This window comes from Ambystoma mexicanum, chromosome 9 (genome assembly GCF_040938575.1).
Source record: "Ambystoma mexicanum isolate Mex_15411 chromosome 9, UKY_AmexF1_1, whole genome shotgun sequence".
Taxonomy (NCBI): domain Eukaryota; kingdom Metazoa; phylum Chordata; class Amphibia; order Caudata; family Ambystomatidae; genus Ambystoma; species Ambystoma mexicanum.
In genome coordinates this window covers 144566296-144585048 of record NC_090931.1, presented here as the reverse complement: position 1 = coordinate 144585048, position 18753 = coordinate 144566296, and the positions used below count along the sequence as shown (strand labels likewise).

The window sequence follows — 18753 nt, the reverse complement described above, 5'->3', positions numbered from 1 at the left end:
AAGCTGGTGGCAGCTATGATATTTTCACATTTAGTGAAAAATTGTACTTGTGCACTTTTGAATTTACTGCGGCGGGCTACTAAAAGGTGGCTAGCACCCTAAAATGGCCATACCAAAAGGTTTTTTCACTTATTTGGCAATATATTGTTCGTTGGCCTTCCTGCCTTTTCAGATCAGGAAATACCTTATATGGAAATCCCTTACTTGGGAGGCTACGGAGCGTTGTGCGTTTTCAGCAGAAAAGGGGTCTGGGACTGTCTAATCCCAATCCACTTATGTGGTGCCAGAACATTTGTTGCTGGGAAGATATGGTGACCAGATCTGATTGGATAGCCACTGGCTGTTTGAATGGTGAAGCTCCTTACCATTTGGTGGGGTTTGGGCATGCTCCCCTTGCTGAATCTTGGATTTAAAAGAAAAAAAAAAAGGACTCCTGCGACTGCTCGGCCAATCATTGTTGGAACCAAGACTTCTACGAAGATGAGCAAGAGCTGCCCGCTGATTATGTCGGACAACTCCAGCTGTTGAGCAGCACCCCAGAGTTTGGACCGGTAATGCCCTGCTCCTCTAACTGGTCTCAAGAAGGCCTTTGTTGGTGCTTGACCCCTGTACCAGTGGGAAGAACCTGTTTCAACGCCTGTTGGGGGATTCGTACCTGTTGAGCATTCAGAAGTGTCTGGACTAACCAGCTTTCTACTGGACTACCTCGCTGTAGCCGTCACCATCTGAATAGAACCTTGGTGGATCTTCAGCTTGTGCCACAAATCGCCTGCTCCTGCATTTTCAGTTGTCTCACTCCAAGGGAAGCTGTGCTAGGGTTGCTCCGGTGTTCGAAACTGTACCATCACCCGTCACCGCCTGACCGCGGTGACCTTCATTGGATCTCATCATCTTCGTGTCCCTGAGGTGTCCCATGGCTGTCTCTCCCTTAGAAGACTTATCTGTGTTCGGGTCTTCAACTGGAAGCTGTCTGGAACCGATCAAAATTAAATCCAGTGAAAAAAAGTTTCTCTTATGTTTAGTGTCTAGACAGCTCTCATGGTAGGAAAAACGTCAGAACAACAAGCCTGGAACGAAGCCTGGAACCTCCAACCATGGTATCTTGAGAACTTCTAACCAAGGGCGTAATACTACATGCCTGTTGCTTTCACCCCTGCCTCCCATACAGTAACTAAGGTGTAAAGTCCTGACCCTAACTCACTGTGACCGGACCTTTCGTTATGTTATTTGGCATTTATATAGCGCTGTATATATCATTGGTATTATCTCAAAGCGCAGGTAGGTAGAATGCCCTTGGGAACCGTAGTCCAAGTCAGTTGAGAGAATAAGGTGTGTAGGGTGCTTGGGTGCACCAGTTATGTGTGCAGCTGGTGTACTTGCCTGATGGTAGCTGCATCCTAGCATTTAGGTGTGGTGTTATTGATATCAGTTGAATGTGTGCAGTCTGGCGGGTGGACACCAAGACTGGGTTTTGGCTGTGTTAGGCCTGTAGGACGCTTATGTGTGCAGCTAGGCTGGTTTGTCATGGGATAAAGCTGCATTTTATTAGAACGATGAGGTGTTTATGGGGTAATGTTTGTATGTGAGCAGCTAGCCCGAATTTGATTGAGGGGTATAGCTGTACTCTAAATGAGTGATGGTGTAGAGTAGAGAGTAAGCGTAGGCATACGGGGGTGAGAGTTTGTGTGGAGTTATGATGCAAGACATAAGTAACATTTACAATTCTATCTAAGTGCGGCATATGCTGACATTCACAATTCTATGTAAGTGTGGTACTCGTTAACATTGCAGCTCAGGTTAATGTTCACGATTCCATCTAAGTTTGGCCAAACCAAAGTTTGGCCAAACATGGGTTTCTGGATCCTTCCCTAGGCCTATCCTAGTGTGGTGGATTGAGTAGCATACTCACCTGATTTTTACTTGTAACTTCATCTAACTTTGAAAAGCTCTGCATTAATCGTAACCACTGGCACCTCAAATACCTGTATTAACCTTACCTAATGTATATACTTTGGTGCTGGTGACTTTTGGGCACAAGGCCGCTATCCATGTAACCCCTTAAGTGTGGAGGACGAGCTATACCATCCTCAGCATTATGTTCAGTGCGGAGGATGAGATAGCTCGCTCTCCGCACTACTCACCTCTGGGGGGTGGACCCCCTCCTCCCTGCTGCTGGGCTGCTCTCACCGACACCTAGGCTGTGAAGAGGAAGACCTCCCCTTCCGTGCCTGGGGGTCAGGATGCAGCCGTGTGCCGACATCTTCAGGAAATTAAATGTACAAAGCCAAAAGGCTTCAGCATGTACATTTCCTTGAGGGAGGGCTCGTTGGAAACAAGCCCTCACTTAAGGAGAACGCTGGTCGAGGATCATTCGATTCTCGACCAGCAATGACCACGAGACCATAGAACACTCATTTTGGGGGTGTGGGCCCCCTCCATCAGGCCAAACAGCCCTCCACCCCCACCAAAAAAATAAAAAATGGCACAATGTGTTGCCTTCTTTGGGGGCAGATAGGTGCTGTTTTGCACCAATTTGCCCTGAAGGAAGGCAAAAAATAATAATCATAAAGGCACACTTCGGGGCCTTATGGGTTGTGGGGCAGGGGGCGTGGCTTGTCAGCCATGGTATAGGCTGTGATTCCCGTGGGCTCCGTGATCTGATGACTTGATCCGACAGAAAACGCATAACAATTGAACCAACGGCAGCTTCACAACACATGGAAAGGCGTGGGAAGGCGCTGGGCAGAGTATGAACAGGCTGGCTGCACGTTTAAGGCTGTGGAACAGGCAGATGGATACTTTGTTTCTCGGAGCCAGCTGCGAAAGGGACATCAAAATGGCGACGGCCGAAAACAAAGAGACTCCGAGGGGCGCACCCCTGTAATGGAGTAGCTATCTTAGGTGGATGGCTACAGTAGCGGGTCGAAATACACAAAATGACATACTGATCAAGTCGGGCAGCTGCAGAGAGCGAGGGCCCTCTGCCAGCATAACTGTGGACCATGGTGAATGGAAGAGGCACGCCGACTGCGAGTGCCTGTTGAAACCCTTCATGCGGTAAGAAGCGCCCCGACGACCTGGCACAGCTGAGCCTGCCGGCGAGAGCATGCAGGGCTGGAAACGGAGGATTGCATGTATATAGTGCGGCATCGGAGGCAAAAGCGACGGCCGGGCCCCGCGGAGCAAAGAGCCGCCTTTGTAATAAATCACCAGCGTAACCCATGGAGCGGGCCGTGAACGCCTGGGTCTGAAGTTGCAGGACGCGAACACTAACAGGATCATCCAACCCCAAATGGATCACCACTGCATTGGATACAGGTCGGCTTGCTGGCAAGTGCTTAGGACACCAGAGTGAGCCGTGGGAAGCGCGGTGCGTGAGCAGATACCCTGCTGGAGCACATCTTGAAATGCCGACACGGGATACAGCATATAACATACTTGACCCTGTGGGTTAGTAGCGGCCTGGGAAGTGAAGCACTATCGGGCCTCCTGATGCGGTACAGTGAGGGTTATGATGGTAAACTGATTGCGCACGAGTGAATGCATGCAATATACTATTACAAGAGCACAACCAAACTCTGCAAAATTGTATGTGACCAGGCAAGCTGACAACGGGAGAAATGGATAAAAACAAACGAGTGTTGGCAAACTAGCGCTTCTGGGCTAACGGACCCAGGCGCTAGACGGAGCTGGCACTCTGTGGGAGGACGGGGGCTTGCTAAATGAAGGCAAGATGGCGGCACGGCTGTATTGATTAGAACCCACAAGGGTGTGTGAGAACACAGCAGGAGAAGCGGCAGAACGGATTGTGAGACACTGGTGGCAAAACAGAAAATGGGGAGTGGCAACCGGATTGGCCTAAATGGTTGCTAGAGGACCATAGCACAAGAAGCAAGAACTGACCGGGCCAAGCGCAGATGCCCGGGGGAAGCTCCCTTTAGAGTGAACATAAAGCACTAGACTTCTTGGTGCCTGAGACACGGTTGTGGTGGCAGATAGGGCGAACTGAATGACCCTCAGAAACATGTCGATGGTGCACGGACTATTGTGAACAGTGAATATACGTGGGAGGACACAGTCCACCTAAAACGCAATTTTACGCGCCATAGCACCACGCAACCTGCTGAGGTAGACACCCCAGTGCCTGGCAGACCCGGGAACGCCATAACATTGAATAGCTAGACACGACGCACAAGAAGGATTGCGCAATGTCAGTTAAGGTAGCAAGAACAAAGAATAAACAACCCACGATGGAGACTTTTGCGAAGGCGTAGCGGACGCCCACAACACTGGCACAGAGCACGGTGGTGAAGGAGATAATCATCAGGTCCTAGCTGCAATAACAGAGTTGAGCACGAAATGGGGTGCAGCAATGGCGGACTTGCGAACGGCCCTAGAGAACAAAATTGATGCGGTGGGAATCAAAGTCACCCTGCTCCGACAAGACGATAGGGTGCTGGCAGAAAGAACAAGTGGCCTAGAATGCGCGGTGAAGATAAACACAGATGTCAGCGCAAACAATGCAAAAGAGGTCCATGTGTTAAAACAGCAGGCCAACCTCGAGAATCGTGTGGAAGAAGCGGAAGGAAGGGCGAGAAGGAACATCATAAGGGTGGTCGGCCTGCCGGAGGGAGAAGAGGGCCAAGACCCCACGGACTATGTGGAGAACATGATCCTTCAGGAGATCGGGGGAGACAAGCTCTCACAGGGGTTCACTGTTGAGCAAGCGCATCGGGCCCCGATGAGGAAACCTCGACCTGGGGCCCCGCCGAGGCCGAGAATTGTGAGGATTCTGAACTATAAAGACAGGGAGAAGATCCTGGAGTATTTTCGAAAGGGCGGAACGATAGAGAGAGCATCCACCAACATCACAGTGTACCCCGATTACACGATGCTGGTGCAGAGGCAAAGGTATAGCTATGTGGCTGTCAAGAGGAGGCTGCGCACGGCTGGTATCAAGTATATGCTTCTGTACCCGGCGAAACTAAAGGTTTTGCACAAGAGCAGAGCGCTTTTCTTTGACACCCCAGAGGAGGCGGCGTCGTGGTTGGACTTGCAGGGCTGTCCCGAGCAGGAGGCGGAACGAAATCGTCAGGAGCATGACAAGTGAGATTTGATTAACATTTGGCAGCCTTTGGACCGTACGCCTCAGCTGGACTGGAATATAGTGAATAAAATGCATGTGTGAGCTGGGTAGCATTAATATTAAGCGTAGTAAAATGGGAAATAGGAGCAAAGGGATGGAAGCAACCTACCCCTTAGAATTAGTAGTTAAGTGGCCATTAGGGCAACTTCATCCAGAAAGGGCTAGATGTGGGGGTGCCTGAGATCCAGGGATGGAGTTGGGCAACAGTTGGGGAGGGTGTTGTTGGTTAAGGGCAGGGAGGTGGGAGAGAGGGAAGCGGGAGAGTTTGTTGTGTATATATTTCAGGGGAGTTTAAACGGGAATACAAGCCTACATAAAAGAGTTGAGCAATTGAATTTGGCCTGCATGGGTGGGGGGAGGGGAAGGACTGTCATGCCATGGGGGATCTTAGAATAATTACTTGGAACGTTAGGGGCCTTAATAGTTATCTGAAGAGGAATAAGGTGATGCTATACTGAAAATTGATATCGCCTTGCTGCAAGAGACTCATCTGACGGGAGATAAGTTGGAAACTATCAAGAGTAAATGGAAGGGGACAATGGTGGGTTCTCCATATTCGGCTTATGCCAGGGGAGTGATCATTTGGGTAGCGCCACATGTCCCATTTCAGCTGCTGCAGACGCTGGTGGAGACAGATGGGAGGATGGTTGTAGTGAAGGGACTGGTGGAAAACGAGGAAATAAGTTTGGTAAACACGTATGCCCCGAACCAAAATACTGCGGCATATTTCAGAACGCTATGTTGCAATCTGAGCATGTGTGCAGGGGGGGCGGTGATTTGGGGAGGGGACTTTAATTGTGTATTGAACCCTAAGGTGGACAGGTCAGATGGGAGGCTGGATAGACCTGCCCCATCGGCTAAGGCGTTACAGACGCTTTTGAATGATTTTGGGTTAGCAGACGTATGGAGGGTGCACCATCCACAGGGGAGGCAGTATTCACATTACTCTGCCCGCAGCAACTGCACATGAGGTTGGACTATGTCTTTGGCACTCCAGAGATATGGTCTGAAATCACGGAAATTGAATATAAAGCAAGGGTCCTCTCGGACCACTCGCCCCTGATCCTTCGTTGGCAATGTTGTCCGCCTGGGGCGAGAATCCCGACGTGGCGCCTCAGGGCAGAGGCGCTCAGTGAACCCCTCTTTAGGGAGGACATGAGGGAAGAAATTGTTTGTTATTTTGAGATTAATACGGGCAGTGTAGATTCAGCGGGCACTTTGTGGGAGGCCTTCAAAGTTGTGATGAGAGGGGTATCTATAGCGAAATCTAAAGGACTGCAGGTGGGGATCCTAGCGGAACTACAAGAAGCTGAAAGAGAATTGGAAGAAGCGCAGAGAGGAGGTAACAATGACAACCAAGACAGTGAGCTAATACTGAGACTGCAGCAAAAGTGTGCACGGCACTGGGAAAGACTATGTAACCTTAACTACAAGAAGTACATAGAGAGACAGCATGCGGGAGGCGACAAACCAGGTAGGATTTTGGCATGGCTATATAAGTGAAACCACTAGACCCCCAATAAGATCTATAGAGAGGGAAGATGGGGAGGTGGTGGACACCCAGATGGGAGTAAATCAGGAGTTTGCGAAATATTATGAGCTGCTGTACGGAGATGATGGGAAGGATAATCGTGAGATGATAGAGGAAATATTGGAGGACATAGGACTGCCGCAGATTAGTGTAGAGGAAAGGGAGGAAATGGATGCACCGATTACATTGGAGGAGCTGGGAGAGGTGGTAAGGCAGTTGCCGACTAGTAAGACCCCGGGGCTGATGGACTCCCAAGCGAGTTTTATAAAGCATTTAAAGATGAGGTGCTCCCCCCACTGTTAGATATGCTGAATGAGGCGTATGAGCGGGGCAGTCTGCCAGAGTCACTTAGAGAAGCAATCATAATACCGCTCCCCAAGCCTAATAAGCCAGGGCATAGCTGTAGTTCCTATAGACCCCTGTCTATGTTAAATCAAGATAGTAAAATCTTGACTGCTAACCTGGCAAATAGATTGAGGAAAGTTATAAGTAAATTAATACCCCCAGATCAGACGGGCTATGTCCCTAATAGGAACATATATCAATCTTAGGAGGCTCCATAGAGTCATCGAGTACGGAAATGAGAGCGAAGATGAACTGACGGTGGTGTCACTGGATGCGATAAAGGCCTTCGACTCGGTCAAATGGACTTGGCTGATGGCGGCCCTAGCTGGCTATGGGATGGGTCCGGGATAGCTACGGTGGGCCAAAATGCTATATAGTGAACCGCTGGCCAGGTTAAAACGGGATCAGTAATATCGGACAGGTGGGAACTCCACAGAGGAACCAGACAGGGCTGCCCATGGTCCCCTATGCTCTACATATTGGCTCTAGAACCCCTAGTGATCTATTTAAGGCAACAGTATGATATGATAGGCATCCCTGTGGGCGATGAACAACACCTGATATCATTGTAGTCAGACGATATATTACTGTATCTGCGGTATCCGGAGGAGAACCTCCAATATGTGCTGGAGGTGATGGGGAGATATGTGGAAATGTCTGGTATAGCTGTGAACCCCCCAGAAGTCTAGCATGTTCCCGCTAGGTGGGTATAAAGGGATCCATCTAGAGCATCTACCGGTGCTACAGGTGCTGTGGGCTGCCAGTACATTTCGTTATCTAGGAATAGATATCTACCATACAGTAGAGGAAGAGCATAAACGCAACACGGAAGTGGCTATCATGAAAATAGAAAGCTGCATGCGGTTCTGGCAATGATGGGACGTAGCGCAATGTTGAAGATGGTGGTCTAGCCTAGGCTTCTGCACTACTTTGGAAATATCCTGTATTTGATACCTAAGACGTTTTTTTAACAGACTGGCTAGTATGTGTCGGGACTTCCTGTGGCAAGGTACACGGAATCGAATGGCCCTCGGTAAGCTACAGAATTCTTACGAGAAGGGGGGTATAAAACTGCCTAATTATGAAGTCTATAAAGTTGCGAGCCAGCTACAATAAGTGGCTAAATGGCTCTCGGAGGATGAGACCACCGAAACTAGGCTGTTCCAACAGGATTGTGCCCCATTTTACTTGAGAGAGATAATGTGGCTGCCCCAGGCTGTAATGGACGGGCGCCCCAGGATGTTGGTACTAGGTTGGAAGATGTGGAGAAGGGCGTGTCAGCTGATGGGGAACCCATGCCCGTGCTCCCCTCAGGTACCGTTAGTTGCACTGGCAGGTAGAGATGAGCAACTAAGGATGAAAATAAGAAATTACTGGGAGCCGGCTGGGATAGTGATATTGGGAGATATCTGGCAAGAAGGGGCCATAACAGACTTTGAGGTGTTGGGGCAGAAACAGGGTTGCACACCGGTCAGTACATCACGTACCATAGACTGGTGAGGGTCCTTACGGGAACGTGGTCGGAGTTGGCGTTCGGGGAAGAACCAGATGTTCCAGTTGGATACAATATATGCTATAGCAGAGGGGGGGGGGACACGAAATATCTAGGATATACGAGCGGATGATGTCTAGAGTGGGAAAGGAGCTGGTGTAATTGAGACTGGAATGGGAGGAGGAAGTGGGTACTTCGATGGAGGATGGGATGTGGGAACGAGTTCAGGGGTACCACAAGAAAGTGTCGTGAAACGCAAGACTCCAACAGCTGCAATTGTATATTATATTGCATAGGGCGTACTTGACACCCCAAAAGATGGCCAAGTTTAAGAACATGGGACGGCAGGCATGCCCTAAGTGCGATGAGGAGAATGCGGGAATGGTACATATGTTCTGGTCATGCCCAGTTATTGAGTGCTCTTGGGGTGAGGTTTCACGTAAACTCGAAGCTAAAGGTATCAGGCTAGTGGTGGACACTGTGTGGGCCTACCTGTTGGGAGGGTTCCCTAGGCCGTGAAAACTTAGGCACGTAGGTAACTTGAAAGACCTGGCATATGCGTTTGCAAATTGGAGAATTGCTATGGGGTGCAAGGCATGCCACAAACCACGACTGGAGTTGTGGTGGAAAGATCTGCAGAAATGGGCGGAGGCTGAAACCATGGTATGGCAGGAAGCTGGCAGCACAGGGGAGGGGGTGAGGGGGGTAGGAGGAAACAGACTCTAATGGCCTGGAAACTGCTCATAGCGGAACTATTTGGGTCAATTCAAGATCCTTTGGACATAACTGATGGGGAAACCTCACCACAGGATGCAGGAACTGAACATTAACAGGTGCAGGCTCGGAATGGGGGGTGGGAAAAGGGGAGCAGTGAACATGGTTGAATAGTGTATATGTGAAATGTTATTGTATCCACTGCAAGTTTGGTCTGTAAGGTTTGTTATATGTTTAATAAAATGTTTTTAAAAAAAAAAAAATATATATATATATATATATAATAGCAAAGGTGAGGGTCTGGCCCCATTTCTCCACCCCAGGGAAGCAGCAAGGACCACATATGATCGGGGGGAAGGGAGTCAGCCAAGCCAATCATCCCCCCCTCCCTCTAACCCCCAGAAAATGCCAACCAGATGGCATAATGTCGTTTTGCCTTCTCTGGGGGCAAACTGGTTCAAAATAGCACCCATCTCCCCCCAAAGACGGTGTCATGGTCATGAAGTCAGGGACACAGGCATGCAGGGGTGGCATGCACAGGAGGCCTGGGTGGACACTGTCCTGGCGCAAGTCACATGAACAAAAGTAAACAAGAACATCCATTTAACACCAAAAAGCTTTTATTATGGACATAGCACGTCAGATGCATTAACCTTGAACATTTCATCCATTAAGCAGGATGCATTAACCTTGAACATTCCATCCATTAAGCAGCCCCAAAAGTATTCTCGACTGTGGCTGCTAATGGATTGCCTTCGCACGTGCTCACTCTCTAGGAGTAGCAGGGTGTGGCTGATAAACCGGCACTAATGGGCGTGCCCACGATCTCAGCTATATAAGCTACCCCGATCCTCAAGACAGACGCTTTGCGTTATTCTGCACTTGCAAGCAGAGCAACGCTCACCATCGCCTAAGGTCAGACTTACCTTTGAAGATCCTGCTTCCTGGACATCTTGCTTCCGGTCAGCATACTTACCAACTGGGGGGAAGCTGTTCCTACCTGTACATCTCTTCGGCGAACCAAGTATTCATCTTTAAACTTTATGGAATGCCAAAATCTTCATCTTGGCGCCACAGCACGACACGCTCCATCGTCGACAGCAGCGCCTGCAAGCAAAAACAGAAGACAAGGTTAGATATCGAAAAAACAAGTCAGTTTAAGGTTGCGCTTCGCCATACTTTGCGCTTTTCCTTAAACCATCACTTACCTGCCGTCATCCATCTTCCATCCGGCCGTGTCTCGCGTCTCACAGCTGCATTGAGGCCGCATTTCCATCCAAGGGAATAAAACAGAAGAGAGACATTATTGCGGCCATAAATAGGAGCAACATATAACGACATTAAACAGAACGAACAGTATCACAAGAGCTCAAAAAAGGCTTACAAAATAATGAGGAGAAACATAGTCGCAGCTGGACTGGACTAATCCTGATCAGGGATCAGTGAAGGAACTAAAACCCATTCGACGCGCCCTGCCAGAAGTAGCAGGACGGAGAGCTTATCTTCCATAATTCACAGGTGAGCTTTATTTACAGAAACCGTACTTTGGGGTGAAAGGTTCGAGAGGTACATCAATCACAGATTGGCGCACTCACATACTGTTATCTCCACGCAGGAGCAGTAGCACCACGTACCAACGCTCACAGCTTTTCTACTGAGGGAGAGGCCTGAAGGGGTGATTCAAGTTCAGGGAGGGCTGCAACCGTGCCCCAACACCTCCGCAGAGACCAGGTGAGCGTAACAGAAGGCAAAACAACATTTCCCCCAAGTGTTCCACTATATGTGGAGTGTATCAGGGGGCTGGCCCTGTGCCTGTGGGCCAGCCCCCTTAAGATTTCCCCCCGGCCAAGGATGGGCAGCCCTTGCTGCTTCCCCATTTTGCTATGCCTGGGAAGCAGCACGGACCACTAAGCCACCAGCGATATGATCTTGGGGTGGCCCCCCCCCCAGGCCAATCTGGCCCCCACCCTAACCCCAAAACATTTTGTTTTTCCTTCTTTGGGGGAAAATTAGTGCTGTTTTGCACCCATTTGACCCTAAGGAAGGGAAAACAACACAGGGCAATTTTGCCAGAGGCACACTTGGGTGAATCAGGGGGCTGGCCCTAGGCCTGTAGGGCCAGCCCCCTCAGGAATCCCCCATCGAGAGGCAGATCCTTTCTGATTGAGGGTCTGGTCCCATTTTGCAAACCCTGGGAAGCGGTTAAGGAGCACTAAGCCACCAGGGAAAAGATTTTGGGGTTGGGAAGTTGTTTCACCCGTTGCTCGTTCCAGTACCCCCACTGGCCAGGCCATGTTAAAGCGTTTCCCTCCAGGGAGGGATGGGGTCCCTGCAGGGGCTCCTTGGGACTGCTGCTGGGCTGTGGGGCGGTTGATCCACGTGCGAGGCATATTCCCAAGGCCAGCGGCCGTACCCTCAGCTGTCCTAGAGCTCTGGCTGGGCTATGTTACAGGTCTGATGGGGACCATCCCGGGGCTCCCTGGGAACGCCGTTGGACTTTGGGACAGTCGACCCACATGGGAAACAGACGCCCATGGCCAGGACATCACCCCCGACCATCCTGGAGCTCTGGCTGTGCTGCATTATTGCTTTTCCCTTGGTGGAGCGATGGGGCTCCTTGGGACCGTGGCTGGAATTGTGGACGGTCGACTCATTGTAGACAGGCGGCCAAGGCCAGGGCAGTAACACCAGTCATCCTGGAATTTTCGTTGTGCAGTGTTACAGCCTTTCCCTCCGGGGAGGGATGATGAATCAGCCAGGGCTGCCTGGGACTGCTGCTGGCCTTGGGGACAGTCAACACACAGGCACCCAAGGTTGGGGACATCTCCCCCTTCCGCTGTAGAGCTCTTACTAGGCTGCATTGCAGCTTTTCCATCCAGTGAGGGATGAGGACCCTCCCGGGGCGCTCAGGAATCGCCGCTGAGCTTGGGGGCGGACTACCCACAAGGGAGACCAGTGCCTAAGGCTGGGGACATCACCCCCAGCCGTCCTAGAGCTCTGGCTGGGCTGTTACAGCTTTTCCCTACAGTGAGGGATGGGGACCCTACCGGGCCTCCCTGGGATCGGTGTTGGACTTGTGGAAAGTCACCCCACGCTGGGGCCCGGCACCCAAGGCCAGGGGCAGCAATGCCGGTCACCCTCGAGCTATGGCTGGGTGGCATTAACACTTTTCCCATCTGGGGAGTGATGGGGACCCTGACGGGGCTCCCTGGGACCGCAGCTGTACTTCTGGACGGTCGATCCATATTGGAGATAGGCATCCAAGGAGGGAGCAGCACCCCCGGTCGTCCTTGAGCTTCGGCCATGCCATATTACAGCTTTCTACTCCAGGGAGGGGTGGGGACCCTGACAGGGCTCCCTGGGACTGCCGCTGGACTTGGGGACGGTGGACCTATTTTATTTTCCGCCCAGGTAAGCCCACCCACACATGAGTTACCATTTGTCGGGACACCTGACCCGTGCAAACGTGGGAAGGTAGGACATGTGTTGTTGCCGGCTTGTTTTGGCGGTTTCCTGGTGGCAAATGCGTGAACATTTCATTTTTTCCCCGACATTTTGGACTTTGCCGGGCCTTGTGGGTAATACATTCTAGGGTGATTAGCGCAAGTCAGACCTCTTAGGATTCCCACAGGTGAGTACTTTTCAGAAATTCATGGGGTTGCCTGTTTTCCTTAGTGGCTGCGACACCCCGGGCCCAAATCTGTGGGTTATCCACAAGACCAAATACAGTAAAAATGTGGTCTTCCAAGGGCGGTTTGTGTACCATTGGTTTAGCCATTTCCCTATGCGCCCAACGTCAGTGCACCCACACGTGAGGTATAATTTCTTTGGGACACCTGGGGAAGGTAGGACATTTGTTATTTTCTCTTGGTTTTGATAACGTTTTCATACATTTCCAACTGCACTTTGTTACACAACCCTTTGATTTCCCAAATGTGACCTACATTTAGTCACTGCTTTAGGCACTGGACACATTTGTAACCTGCACAAGTCAACTATCCTTCAAAACGTCTGCCTGTGCTCTTTCAAAAAAGATATGCTTGCCATTCTTCACCACATTCGTTTTCTTTATTTTCAAATGCCAAGTATATCTGTTCAGGCCGTCAGCATAAGAAATTCTGTGTACCATGGCTCAGTTATTGGATTGTAGTATTGCTTGTTTTGTGAAACATTATGAAAAAGGTGTGATTTCCTAACTAGAAGAGTGGGGGGAATGTAGCGGTACATTGATTTTCTCAATTTTCTCAATATTCAAAGAAGCCATTACCTTGCAAGTGCAAACATATCCAGCACATACTTTTTGTTCTGTCACTTTTCCAATTTTTTTTCCAAACTATGGGGACTTATTATTTTGAAGCACAGTGCAGGCTCAAGAAAACGGTGCCCTGTGCTCATTTATCTTCCACAATTCTAGGGAGTGTAACTTAACGTTTGGAGTTTTGCCTGAAATCATGGTTTGTACTGCTATCCGCCTGCGGCCTGACCGAAATGATCTGGTGCCAGATTATCAAAACTTTGCTCTTACAAATTAATCTAGAACTCATTTTTTAAGTATAACAAACAGGACACGGTGCAACAGGTTTAGCCTCAATCCCTATTTAAAAACAAATGGTTCACTGGGGTTAAAATGAAAAAATTTATTGTTTTAGATGTTTGCTAACTTCAAATGTAGCAAACACGTTTATGTCATGTAACAAACTAGTACACACATCAGTCGGATGTCTTTATTGTGTCAAAACTTGTTTGCGCCATTCCGTATTAAGCATTTGCCCAATTTTTAGCACTGGTGGAGATATTGGATTCTGTAGCCCCAGGTAAACAAGGGAAGTACTACATCTCTGCAAAACCAGGAAAGAAAAGACCACGCCCAGACTTAAAGCTGAACAAAATATAGTCAAGAATCTGCCCTAAAGTGCAGCAGGCTAGTCCAGGAGTCTACATTGTTTTACTGACCTTTTTTTCAATATTGCTCCAACATGGCGGGAAACGCACATCAAATATGAAAGTTACAATGACAAACAATGACAGCTCTTTTTTATCTGTAAGTGGGTTTTGAACCTGCTTGGTCAGTTTGGCGTTCTTCCATAGACAAATTCTTTAACCTGGATATTATATTGTGCAGGAAACAATGACCGTGCATTTAGAGTAACAATACAGCCAGTGTGTACAATTACTTGCTGAATGGTTCACAGTTACAGGTGGAAATTATCTGTGAATTAAATGCAAACACAGGTGTCACGCTCCATTAGTCAGAGTGAACACCCAACAAATGCATGGCCCTGCAGCGTGACAGAAGCCATTTTGCAAATATAGGGTGGAGTGTGAGAGGAGAAAGAGAAAGGGAAGATGGTAAGGGTAGGAAGCAAAAAGGGGGAGAAGAATGGTAATAGAGTGGCGTGGCGCCCAGAAGATGTTGCTGACTCAGAGGGAGCGGCCAGAAGGGATCCTCTGCACGAGATGTGAATCACTGAAGAGTGGAAGTGAGGCAAGAGAATGCAAAATCAAGAGAACGAAGTATGAGGAGGATTGAGGAAGGCTTTTTGATGCAACATTTACGTTATAGAAAATGAAATGAAACAAATATGCCAACCGTATAAAGGAAGGTGCCAAAACTATGGGGAAAGGGCAAGGAGAGAATAAAAAAGGAGAAAAGGAAGGAAGAGAATGTGGCCCTAGCTCCTACTCCACCTCCATCCAGCTGTCCCCCAGCGCTGGCCTCCAAGTGTCCCCAGTGCCCAGGCCGCTGACAACTGAAGCATGTGGCGTGTGCAAACCACGCCAAACACAAAGGAAAATGCTCCCCAAGCCCAGATCAGGCTCAGAGGGGCTGGCTGCCACCGTCAGACAGCCAAGGGCTCCCGTCACAAGTTTAAGCCTCATACCTACTCTCACTGGTAGAGTTTCCTCAGATGACCACCAGAGCCGAACTTGCTTCGCGTCCCATTCTGTGATACTGCACACCTTTCCCAGGCTTCAGCTTGAAAGTTGGTACCTACACTCGATACATAATGCCAGTGTTGCCTGTTACAACAGTTTGCCACAGTGCGAGACTGAGACTTCATCATTGACGTGGACCCATCTCAAGAGGGCCTGAAAATCACAATGTTCACAGTATTTGGTTGAAATGGCTGCAGCTGACAGCACAAAGAAGGTTCTAGTAACCTGGTCTCTGTAAATCTCTGCTTTGGTTAAGTTTACAAGTCTGGGTCATTAGCACTTCAAATGGCAATTTGCTTTTCAAAGCCCCACGTTTAATTCTCAGTCAGTGCCTATGCCCAAGTAAACTGAAGCACAAAGTAAAACAATTTTAAAAGATTTAAAACATGGACTGGTTCGTGTCTGCTTCTTTGACGAGCATAAACCATGTTCACTTTTTTGTGTAAATAAAATGTTTTTTACATGTATGCATATCTGCAAGGTACAAGTCTGTGCCAAACAATGCTCTCAGGCAAGTGACTTTATCACACAGTCCCTTCTAGGGTGCATCTATGTCTTGAAGGGAGCGCAACCTATAAGGCAGCTTGCACAGATCCCACGTTGCGCAATGTGAAGTGTAAAATCATAAACATGCCACTGCTTTTAAGTTGGCATTGTATTGCATTGTGGTACCTGAAGTCTTCCATGTATAGTGCAGAGATGCTGAATGACATGAGCTATACATGTCAGAGCCCGCAAAACATGATCTGAGAGCTGTTCCTCATTAGTAGCTTTATTGGTCGGGAGTGTGTTCCGAATAACCAGTTCATTGCTTTCAGATTACTGCTGTGCAGCAGAAGAGACATTTACTTTTGCCACTGTGCTCCTCAGATGGTGCCAGTGGCACATGTTTGTAGATCAACGCCCTTACGCCTTAGGGCCCTCCGGTGCTTTATACATTAATAAAATTAATTACATTTTTAAAAATCACAGACATTCTGGGGGATAAATGCCATATCCCCCCACTTAAAATTGCGGGGGGGGGGGATTTGCACCCCCGTCTCCCTCATGTCCTACGCCCCTCGGTGCTCGCCTGTTCCTTTTTTAAGATCCGGAAGCAGATAATGTCCCTGCGGCACCGATCTTCTGAATACCTGCTTCCCCACAGCTTTTTACTTTTTACTAAAGAGCACTATTAGAATGAATAAACTTAACTTAGAATTATGTACACTAACTATTCTAATTACCACATGGTTTTAGTGACTAACGCACACTGCAAATAAGTTCATTTAAGAACCGGGTTGAAGATTTTCTGTAGCTTTCTTCCAATTATTTTCTGTTTTATCCCATTTACACTTGGAGTAAGGCTGCTGAGACCTGCTTAGTTAGTGTCTGGAATAAAAGGCAGCTCGCATTCAATCTCAACATTCCAAAACAACCTTCTCTAGACTCCAGCCAATCAGCTTCTAAGAAGACCTCCACCATCTTGAAAAGGGATCACTCCAGCCTCATGAATGAAGCTCTGTTAAGGATACATGGTAATGTTTAGAGACACTCGCACACACTCCTACATATAGTGTTAACAGGTTAAACACCTCCCAACCTTGTGCACTACCTTCCCTTTCCTGAAGTACCTTCCCAGGAGGGCCCGGACATATTAGAAATCCAACAATGCTTTGTGTGTTTAACATGCACATTTTATTACCAGATATTGGACAAGGCCACTGGTAGATTTCTTTCAATCTCTGGGTAAACGCTCTAAAAGCCAAATAAATACATAAATAAAACACAATTTCAAGGAGTGAGGACATTGAGCAAAAATGTAGACCTCCAGGTTCCACGATCAACAATGTATTGACTAGAAAATGCGCTCTTATCTTGAAGGGAAAGTTATGTTGCCTTGGAACTGGTGTCCACTGTAACTTAGCAGGCACCATGCCATTGCCCAGGGGAAGTTAACATCCACTGACGAGGGACCCGGGCCAGTGATGGGGACTCTGAAAGTGATCATCGTTATCTAGAGGCAGACAAGAGACTCCTTCATCTTCATCATCAGATGAAAGTTCACATTCCTTTCTTCAGACAGATTCTGAATAGTCTGGTCTTTGTGCTGAATCAGAGGGCCAGAGTTTGTAACTAATCTCATGTCTGTGCTCATGCTATACTAGTTGCTGACAACATATCCACTCTCCCTTTGTTCATCAATATACATGCTAAGTAAACAAATGGAAACCGGTACCAAAACCGCAGCATTCATTAGTATTCATAACACGTTAGGGAGCCATGACACCATAATATGTATTCACAATAGTGCCTATGCAATTTCTTTTTCTCCAGCAGATACTTGACAATATTAAATAGGACTAAGGTTTGGTTCTAGATTTGGTGTAATTAATTGTTTCAAAACAGTTGGTGCGCCCACATCTCTACTCTGTCCATGCAGCTGCCTGATATTCTGGTAGGGATTTCATACACGCAGACTATGGCCATATCAATCAACCCTCATCTGCATATGTTGAAAGTGCTTTGAAATTAAATTGTTAATTTTCAATTCAAAGTGATAAATTCTGGGAGCAGAGTACTGTTTCGATGGTGAAAGATCCCTTTGTAAACTGTACCCAAACAGTGCAGACCCCTCGGGACACCTCAGAGGATTGAAGGAGTATTGTAATGGGAGTCACCATGGTCAGTAAATCATACAGCAGTGAACACAGAAGCAGGTCCAGCACAGCTTCCCTTGGAATGGGACAGATGAAAATGCAGGTGCATGCGACTTGTGGCACAAGCTGCAGATCTGCAAAGTTCCAAAGCTAGGCTGGAAATGATAATAGCTGCAGCAAGGTAGCCTAGGCGAGAGCTGGTCAGTCCACAGGTTAGTCCAGGGACACTTCTGAAGGCTCAGGTGGCATGGATCCTAGAGCAGGGGTTGTGACTGCATTTTCCTGCCATTCCAGGGGTCAAAGCAACACCAAAGGCCTTCTTGAAATCAGGCAGAGGAGCAGGGCTGCACCGAGACAACACTAGAAGTATGGTGATCAGCTGCAGAGGTCATCTTCGGGTCACCAGCAGGATGCTCTTCTTCGTAGAAGACTTGGCTCCAACAATGATCTGATGAACAGTTGCAGGAGTCCTTTTATCCAAGCTTCAGACTGGGAGCAAGGTGAAGCCTACTAATGGGGAGGTTCTGCACCAAACAGACAACATTTGTCCAATCGTGGACAACCATTGCTCATCACATCTGCCCAGTGACAGAATTTCAGGTACTAGAGGATGGGAATTGGGACTTTACAGTTCCAGCCCTTTCTGCTGGGTCACACACACAAAGTCCTTTGGCCCGTGAAAGCAGCAGCTTTCCACAGAAAAAGGATTTCCATACAAGGCATTTCCTGGACTGAATGGGCAAGTATAACATGGGCAGAAAACAAGCAACATATCATGTGGCACGGCCATCTTAGAGTGCTAGCTACCTTTAGTAGCATTTTGAGGAAATGCAGATTTGCACATGTGAAATAACAAAAACAGTTCAAATGTCACAGCGGCCACCACATTGTCTTAGTCACATATAAAGTAACCAAAAACCCATTATATAAAACTGTATAAGGATACAAA

The 18753-nt window shown here is 48.3% G+C and overlaps 1 protein-coding gene across 2 annotated transcripts in view; it reads right to left on the bottom strand.

Moving 5' to 3' along the window:
- Window positions 1-18753, bottom strand: part of SORL1 (sortilin related receptor 1) — a 1341481-nt gene that overhangs the window by 730750 nt on the left and 591978 nt on the right. The gene's annotated exons all lie outside the window — the stretch shown is intronic.